Here is an 8,658-nt window from a genome sequence, read left to right as displayed (position 1 = left end):
CCGGCTATGCAAATCGCCTGGAGGTTCCAGCGAGTGGGTGGAGAGAACGCGAAGGGGGGTGCAGAGCGGGCCAATCAGGACGCGCGAGAAAGCTGGAGGGGCGGAGCGGAGCGCAGCGCGGGGCAAACGGGGAGGGGGGATGATAGGCGGGGAGAATGGAAATTGACGTGCACAGGCAGCCAATCAGATTGCGGGAAGGGAGGCGAAGGGGCGGGCGGGAGGGGGCGTGTCCCGCGGGCTTCCTGACGCGCATGCGCAAAGATGGCTGCTGGCAAGCGCGGGCGGTGCTCTCAGCGGCCGTGTGCGCGCCCCGCTCGAGCCCGGAGCGGTCCCGCCGCGCCGCCGTTCGTCGCCGTTTCTGCGCGGCCCCGGTGAGTGCCCGGCCCGGCCGGCTCCGCTGCGGCTCCGCCGCCCCGGAGAGTCGGCTCTGGGAGCCGTGCTTGTGGGGAAAACGGGCCCCAATGGCGCGGTCCTCGCGCGGCTGCGCCCCGAGGAGGGTTCGTGGGGGCGGAACACGGGGAGGAGCAGCCAATGGGACGGCGCGGTGGCGTGGAAAGCAGCCAATCAGAAAAAACGCCGACAAAGAGCCCGCTAGGGTGTATTTTAGCTCACCGGGAGGATTGGGGAGCCCCCTGGGGATAATGTGAATAGAGAAACCTCGATGAGATGTAATGGTCAGTGGCAGAAGTTGATTGACGGGAACCTGAGGAATCCAGCCTAGCAGATGCACCGGTCCTAGTAAAGCCAGGGAAACACAGAAAAGAAATGGAGTTTTTAATTGATAGTGGAGTATCTTGTTCTATTTTGAACCAGGAAACGATACCCTTAGATAAAGATTTTGTAACTGTAGTGGGAGCTACTGGCCAACAAAAGAAAGCTTTATTTTTACGGCCAATCAAATATAAGTTAGGAAAACCAATTGGGATGTATAAGTTCTTACATATGCCTAGGTCTCCAAAACTGTTACTAAGACGAGACCTGTGAAAACAATTGAAAGCAATCATAACATTCAAACGGGGGAAAGTGAGATTCAAGATAAAAGAGCTGAGATTTTAATTGGCAATGATTCAAACTGACAAGCAAAGCCAAATAGCTCGGGAAATATTGGATCAAGTATTTGCAGGGGTATGGGCTTCGGCAGTTCCTGGTAAATCAAAGAATGCAGAACCAGTGAAAATTAATTTGAAAGCTGGAGCTGGACCAGTCAGAACTAGACAATATCCTCTGAAATTAGAGGATAGAGAAGGGGTAAAAGAAATGACTGGTAACTTTTTGCAGTTTAGGCTGCTGATAGAAGGTGAGTCAGAAGCGAACACTTCAATCCGGCCTGTAAAGAAACCAGACAGCAAAAGCTATAGGTTAGTGCAAGACTGGAGAGCAATAAACAAAATTACCGCAGATTGACACCCGGTAGTAGCTAACCCTTACACATTGTTAGATAAATGGCGAGATAATCACAAATGGTAACTGCTGTGTTGGATTTCAAAGATGCCTTTGTCTGTCTTGCATTAGCCAAAGAGAGTCAGAAGCTTTTTGCTTCTGAGTGGGAAAATCCCTTTAGTGGGAGAAAGACCCAATTAACCCGGGTCGTGTCACCCCGGGGATTCAGGAGCAGCCCTGTGATTTTCGGAAACCAGTTAGCACGAGAACGTGACGCCTGGGAAGCTCTTCCGGGCAATGGGACTTTGTTGTCTCCTTATAGGCACAGAACCCGAAGAGGGTTGTGTGCAATGGACTGTAAGCTGACTGATTTTCTGCGATTAAGTGAGCATTGGGTTTCCCAACAGAAGGCCCGGCTGCTGCGGCACCGAGTGACTTATCTGGGACTGGAGATCTCCGGAGGACGGCGAGAGCTGGGGACAGAGCGGAAAGAACCTGCTTGCCGGACACCGGAACCGGCGACGGTAAAAGGGCTGCGGACATTTCTTGAAAGGACAGGTTGGTGCGGGCTTTGGATTTATAATGCTGGACTCTCAGTAAAGCCTTTGTACGAACTGTTGAAAGAAAACAGCTCCGAGTTGAATTGGACGGGAGAAGCCGGGAGGGCTTTTTCGCAACTGAAAAAGGAACTGGCGAGGGCTCCGGCCCCGGGCCTCCCAGGTGTCACCAAACCGTTTTGGTTGTACTCACACGAAAGGCAAAGTATTGCTTTGGGTGTTCCGGCACAGCGGTTAAGGTCTCCTAAGCGAGCCGTGGTCTGCTTCCCTAAGCAGCCAGACGAAGCGAGCAAAGGCTGGCCTGGCTGTCTTTGAGCCGTGGCAGCTGTCGCGCTCGACGTGCGGGAAGCTCGTAAGCTCACTGTGGGACAGCAAATGACTGTATTAGCGTCCCCTGAAATACCAGGCTGTGTGGGTGGAACAAGATGATGGAAATATTGCTACTACTGACATTGTCAATCCAGCTTCTCTCCTCAGTGGATCTGTTTCGGAGCCTGTGGTGTCCGATTGCTCGGAAACAACAGAAGCTGTTTACTCCAGCGGACCGGATCTAAAGGACCAGCCGGCCACTGGAGGATGCTGAAGGCTCCTGGTTCACCGTCGGAAGCAGCTCTGCGTAAAGCGAGGAGTACGTCAAGCCGGGTATGCGGTGACAACTACCCACAAGGTAATTGAAACTAAACCTTTACCTGCAGGGACTTCTGCCCAGAAAGCTGCACTCACACGAGCTCTAGAATTATCCAAAGAGAAGAAGGTTAATATTTGCACTGTTTCAAAGTATGTTTTTAGAATGGTGCGTGCCATTTGAAAAGAACAAAGTTTATTAACGGCACAAGGAAGACAGATTAAATATGACACTCCAATTGTTGGAAGCTGTGCCGTTGCTAGAAAAGTTGCCATCGTGCGTTGCAAAGGGCATCGAAAGGGAGCAGTGATCAGGAAATTGGAAATAAATTGGCAGATCGCAGATTATACTGCTAGACAAGCAGTGTCACGGCCCCCCTGCCCTGCCTGGCCTCGCTGGCTTTTCTGTTGTTTTGTGGCGGTCCTTCTCCCGCCCTTTCTAACTGCTTTCCCCTCCCTCCCCCAGCCAGCCATCCCCTCTTTCTTTTCTCTCTTCCTGGGTGTTCTTTTCTTTCTCCGTATCTCTCTCCAGCGGCCCAGCGCTGTTGGTTTGGTTTGGTTTTTTCCGCTCCGGCGCCGTCCCGCTCTCTGTGCCTCTTTCCCCTGGCTGTCATTCTGTGGTGCTCCTCGTGTCTGTGTTCTTGCAATTCCTCCGTCTCTGTCCTGCAGCCCATGCTATTGTCCTGCTCCCTGTCGTCGTTTCTCTCCCTGCATTCTGCCCCCGTCCTTTTTTCCCTTCCTCGCTCCATCTCTCGGTCCTGCTCCCTGCCCGCCCCCGTTCCTGTTTCTCTGCCCTTCTCCTTGTCTTTCCCCTCGTTTCTCTGTCCCGTTCCCTCTTTGTTTTTGTTTCCGTGACGGTCTGCCCCGCTCCCTGTCCCGCGGCCCGGCGCCCGTTTCTCCTTGGTCTGTCTCTCCCGCTGCCCGTTCTAGGAGTTTTCCCCACCGTCTGTGTCCTGCTGCTGGTCTCTGATCTTGGCCTCTCCTTCCCTTTGCCCTGCCTCCCTGTCCCTTTTGCCTCTCTCTCTGTGTCGCCTTGTCTTGCTCCCTGTCCCTGTCTTTCTCTGACAAGCTGACCTGCTGCTTGCCCTCCTTTTTCGTGGAATCACAGGCTCATTCTGCTTGGAAAAGACACGTGCAATTTTATAATCTCTCGACTGTTTAGAGAAACTGCCTGGAAGAGATCATGCCTTTTCTTGTTTTCTTTTCTTTTTTTTTTCTTTTCTGCAGCGCACGGCCAACAAGCGCTGCCGCTGGGCGATCCCTTATTCTGACTAATTCCTCTGCTTCTTTCTGCGCTATTTTCTTAAGATGCTGAACTCTAATTTCAAATTTTTGTTTTTCAAAGGGGGAGCTATGAACACCTGATAGTCAGCAGATCCCGCAGCCCAGGCGGGGAACAGAACGTGGGGGAGCAGAGCCCAAGCGGGAGACGTGGCAACATCTTCCCTCCCCACCGTGCCATGGGGCAGCTGCCGGCCTGTGGGATGGGGGCTGCGACTGTTTGGGGCACTGCCCCCTGTTATGAAGAGTTGTGGTATGTACATATGTAAATGGCGTTACGAGAGCAGGGAGCTGCCCGTGGGGTCTATTTCCCTTTTCTACCTTTTTTTGGAGAGAAAAGAAGGTGGGATTTGGGGGGGTGATGATGATGTTACTGGGGGTGTGCTGATGGTACTGGAGGAGCAGGCCAGTGAGAGATGGGGGGGTTACAGCCCCAAAATGCCTGAAGGATCATGGGTAGGGTGTTTAGTGGTACTGTGGGGAGGAGAAATTTCTCCCTGTCCTCTGCAGGGAAAACAAAATAAAACAATCCTACATCAAAGCTGTCCTGGAGAAGTACTTGCTGTTTGTCATTCAGGTTCTAGAACTGCCGGATGTCCTGTTAAAGGTTGTGGTGGTGCAGGTCAGGGATCCCCAGGCTGTGCCGAGACCACAGGACGGCTGCTGGTGGAACAAAAGTCAAGGAGAACTTCTCAGAGGTAAGAACCTTTCGATTTGCTCTCCTCAGGACACATCCATTTGCCTCTGGGCGTCTCACAGGCTTACTCGCCACCTTGTTCCCTCAGAAACCCGTTTCCTTCCAGTTCCTCTGTGATTGCCCCGCCTGCCTTTGCGTGCCCGCAGGCTCTTTGGTGGCATCAAGGTGCCCGTTTGACCTTTTGCTTCATTAGATTCCTCTCTTTTTCTCTCTTCCCCTCAAAACTTCCCCATTTGCTTTTGGCACATCCCAGAGGCCTCATTTTTCCCTCTTGTACCCTCTCAAGACCGCTCTGTTTGCCCCTCTGCTCCCTTTAGAACTCCTCTGATTTCCACCTGCTCCTCTCAGGACAGCTGAGCTTGTCTTTTGGTTACCTGAGAGCCCCCATTTACCTTCCTTGTAGCCGCCCCCCATGTTCTTGTTGCCTGGGGACCTGTTTGTGTATTTTGCAGCCCAGAGGCCTCTGTTTGCCTTTCTTCTGACCCAGAGCCCTTCACGTGGCCTCCAGTTGCTGCAGGACCTCTCCTTTGGGCAGCGTGCCCTGGAGCCATCGCAGGCACCCCCATCAGCTCCCCACATCCCTCCGTACCCTTCGTGTGCCCCTTGTCCCCTCATGTCCCCTCCATTGTCCTTCCAGGCACCAGAATCAATGTGTGTGGCAAGTGGCCTCATCAAACCACGTCCCTTCCAAGTGCCTCTGTCCCCCACATGGTCCTCTCGGGAGGAGGGCTTTAGTATCGCTCTCTGTGGACTCGTTTGTCTTTCTTTAGACCTCTCCCAAAGGGTTTTATCATTTATTTTCGTTTGAGATGCTGAAGTGTTACTTACGGTGCTTGGTACTGTTTCTGCCATGTGGGGTTTTTTGTTGTTTCCAGCCTATCCTGGTGTTTTCTGTCCTTTGGGATTTATTTATTACTGTTGTGAGAGTCAGAGAGAAAACGAGGAGTCTCTGTGACTTACAACTATTGTTGATCTGCAGTGTTTTAGAGCAGGATTCTTACAGGATGTATTTCTCCCCAGAATGCAGCGCTGGTACAAGTTCACCAGGACACGTATGTCCAGCAGGTCTGTCGGGCTGGGCAGGCGGTGAATGGACGCGCTGGCAGCGGCTGCTGAACCAGCCGGGGTTTGTTTGACCGTGTCCAGCCTCGTACGTGTGGTTTGTTTTCACTTGCGGGTTGAAACAGCAGTTTCCTTAATTAAAAATACCCCAACATGGCCCCCGGCTGTTTATAAATGGAGGTATTAAAAAACCTCCCAGGTAGTAATGATTCCCAACATAATATTAAAAGATTTAGATGCAAAATAAAATTAGAAAACAGTGAGTCATGACTGTCTATATTTAACCACAGCTTTTTTGGGAGGTGTGTGAAAACATCACAGGTATGAATTACCTGTAAGTAGAGTCAAAATAAAAAGCCAGCAAACTACATCTGATTAACAACAGTTAATTTTAATTTTTCACTGTGATATCCAGTCTGGGCTTCTCCTGCAGGGGCGTGTCCTCGAGAGGTCACGCCCCCAACTCCATCCCCTTTAAAGCTCCGCCCCTGCCAGTGTGTGCCCTCCCCAAGGGGCGTGTCCCATGCAGGCCCCTCCCCTTTCACCGCATCGCCCGAGGAGCATGACGCACTGAGGCCCCGCCCTCAACTCCTCCCAACCACCTCCCCTAAGCCACGCCCCCTCAGAGCATGTCCTGTAAAGCCTCCACCCCTTCCAAAGCTCCTCCCTTGCTAAGCCACGCCCCCTTGGGGGGCACATCCCCTGCTGACCCCACCCCCGAGTGGGCTGTCCAAGGGGTGATGCCTGCACAGGCTCCACCCCCGGGCTCCTCCCACAGGGCGTGACACACGGAGGCTCCACCCCCTTCCCCAGGCGGGACTCCCCGTGGGCGCGTCCTCTCATAGTCCCCGCCCCTCCGCACTGACCCCACCCCCTGCATTCGGTGCCACCCCCAGCTGTCTCCCCATCCTGTGCCCCCCCCATCTGTGCCCCATAAGTAACCCCATAGCAGCCCCACAGGTACCGCTATAGCAGCCCTGTACCTCCCCCTAAGTGCTCCAGACACGCCTCTGAAGAGCCCCTATAGCAGCCCCACAAGTGCCCCACAGGTACCGCCACAGCCGCCTCATCCCGCCCCGCGGCCGCCGCTGCGGGACCGCCGGAGCCCCCGGCCACACACCCGCCCCGCAGCCCCACAGCGCGCGGCCTCGCGGCCCCGGTGCCGGTGAAGCCACGTCCTGGCTGCGGCCGGAGGAGCCGCCGCTTTTCCCCCCCCACATCCCCCGATCGCCGTTGCTGCTGCGGCCGGAGGAGCCGCCGCTTTTCCCCCCCCACATCCCCCGATCGCCGTTGCTGCTGCGGCCGGAGGAGCCGCCGCTTTTCGCCCCCCCACATCCCCCGATCGCCGTTGCCGCTGCGGCCGCAGGAGCCGCCGCTTTTCGCCCCCCCACATCCCCCGATCGCCGTTGCTGCTGCCGCTGCTGTCTCAGGAGCTGCCGCTTTTCCGCCCAGCCCCGACTCCCCCCCCCGCCTCAATCGCCGCCGCCGGACGAGGCACCGCTTCCTGCCTCTTCCGCCATCTTGTCTCCCCCCTCCTTTTCGCCGTCGCTATTTTATAGTGAGGTAGGAGGGGGCGCCCGCTGATTGGCTGCCGGCGCCGGGCGCGAAAGCCGCCCATTGGCTCATCCCCGCGCGGGCTTCTCCGAGGGGGTGGGAGAAAGGTGCTGATTGGTGATCGTATCGCTGAGGGGAGAAAGGCGCTGATTGGTCACTGCCTTCCCGCCGAGGTTCGCCCAGCCCGTGCAAGGCGCTGATTCGCTAGTGCCTCTGAGGTAAAAAGGGCGCTGATTGGTCGCCGTCTTCCCGCCGACGTTCTCCCACAGTAACGAGGCGCTGATTGGCCAGCGCGGCTGAGGCGGGCGTCTCGTCCATTGGCCGGAGGGCGGGCGGAGGGCGGGACCGGGCGGGACAGCGAGGTGATAAAGGACGTGGCGGCGGCGGCTGCGCGCGCTTCTCGGGGCTGCCGAACCGGCTGATCCGCCCCCCCACGCGGAACCCGAGGGACCGAGAGCAGCGGGAGCGGCGGCTGGAACCGATTAACGTGCGGGTCAGGGCGTTAATTATCGTGCGGGAGTTAATTGGGGCTCGGCGGGGTGACGAGTGCCCGGCGGGCTTGGGTGTATTTGGGGCTTTGATCGAAACTGGGGGTTTAAAAGCCGCGGGTTTGTGGCTGTTGGTGGGGGGGGGCTGAGGCTCCCGCAGCCGCTTTAACTGTTCGAATCGTTGTGTTCAAAGCGGGAGGAGCCGGTTTGGGGCTTTTCTCGGGAGTCCGGGGAGGTTTGGGTCTAGTTCGGCTTCTAGAAGTTTTTTTTACATATTTTAGGGGGGTTTTGGGTGCCAATTTGTGCTAAAAGGCACCTTTAAAATCTCTTTATTGTCATTTTATCAGGAGAATTAATGTTTAAAGCTCGGGAGGAGGTTTGGGGCTTTTTCCCAGGAGTTTGAGTCCAGATTAGGGGTTTTTTTTTAATGTTATTTTTTTTAATATGTTCAAAAAGTTTATTTGAGGTTTTATTTGGAACATTTTGGGCGGGTTTGAGGCTCCTAAAATTTAATTGTTCGGTTTATTAAAGTTAATGTCGGAATGATTGTATTTAAAGTCGGGAGGGGCCATTTGGGTCGAAATCGCATTTTAAACGTATTTAAAGTTGCGGATCCCACTTTGGGGCTGATTCGTGACTTTAAAGCTTTTTAAACTGTTCATTTGAACCGGTTTATGGAGCAGTTCAAACCGGGGATTCGGGTTTTCTGGGTTTGGAGCCGAATTGGGGTTTTTACCAACCGGCCGATTTATTTGGGCTCTTGCACTTCAATGGTTTTTGCGGTTTTATTTCACCGGGTTCGGGCGGTTCGAGGCTCCTGGAGCCGCTGAATTGTTTTAATTATTTAAAGCTGCGAGGAGCCGTTTTGGGGCTGTTTGGGTCTAAATCGGCTTTTTAAAGGTTTATTTAACGCTTCTAAAGCTCGAGGGGCAGATTTGGGGCTTTAAAGCTTTTAGAATCTATTTACTGATAACGAATTTATTCAATAGATTAATATTTAAAGCTCAGGGGGAGA

The 8,658-nt window shown here is 54.3% G+C and overlaps 1 long non-coding RNA gene across 3 annotated transcripts; it reads left to right on the top strand.

Moving 5' to 3' along the window:
• Positions 1-282: 282 nt before the first annotated feature.
• On the top strand, positions 283-5,759 carry LOC135987451 (uncharacterized). Of its 3 annotated transcripts, none has more exons than XR_010606012.1 (6): positions 283-371; positions 1,788-1,938; positions 2,402-2,604; positions 3,907-4,095; positions 4,420-4,540; positions 5,560-5,759. It is a non-coding gene; the product is annotated as an uncharacterized LOC135987451 (long non-coding RNA). The 3 variants fall into 3 exon arrangements; XR_010606014.1 differs by lacking the exon at positions 5,560-5,759 and adding an exon at positions 4,888-4,950; XR_010606013.1 differs by lacking the exon at positions 3,907-4,095.
• The last annotated feature ends 2,899 nt before the right edge of the window (positions 5,760-8,658 follow it).

This window comes from Caloenas nicobarica, chromosome 3 (assembly GCF_036013445.1).
Source record: "Caloenas nicobarica isolate bCalNic1 chromosome 3, bCalNic1.hap1, whole genome shotgun sequence".
NCBI classification, from domain to species: Eukaryota; Metazoa; Chordata; class Aves; order Columbiformes; family Columbidae; genus Caloenas; species Caloenas nicobarica.
Note: the sequence above shows the minus strand (reverse complement) of the source record. Positions and strands in the feature narration are given on the sequence as shown.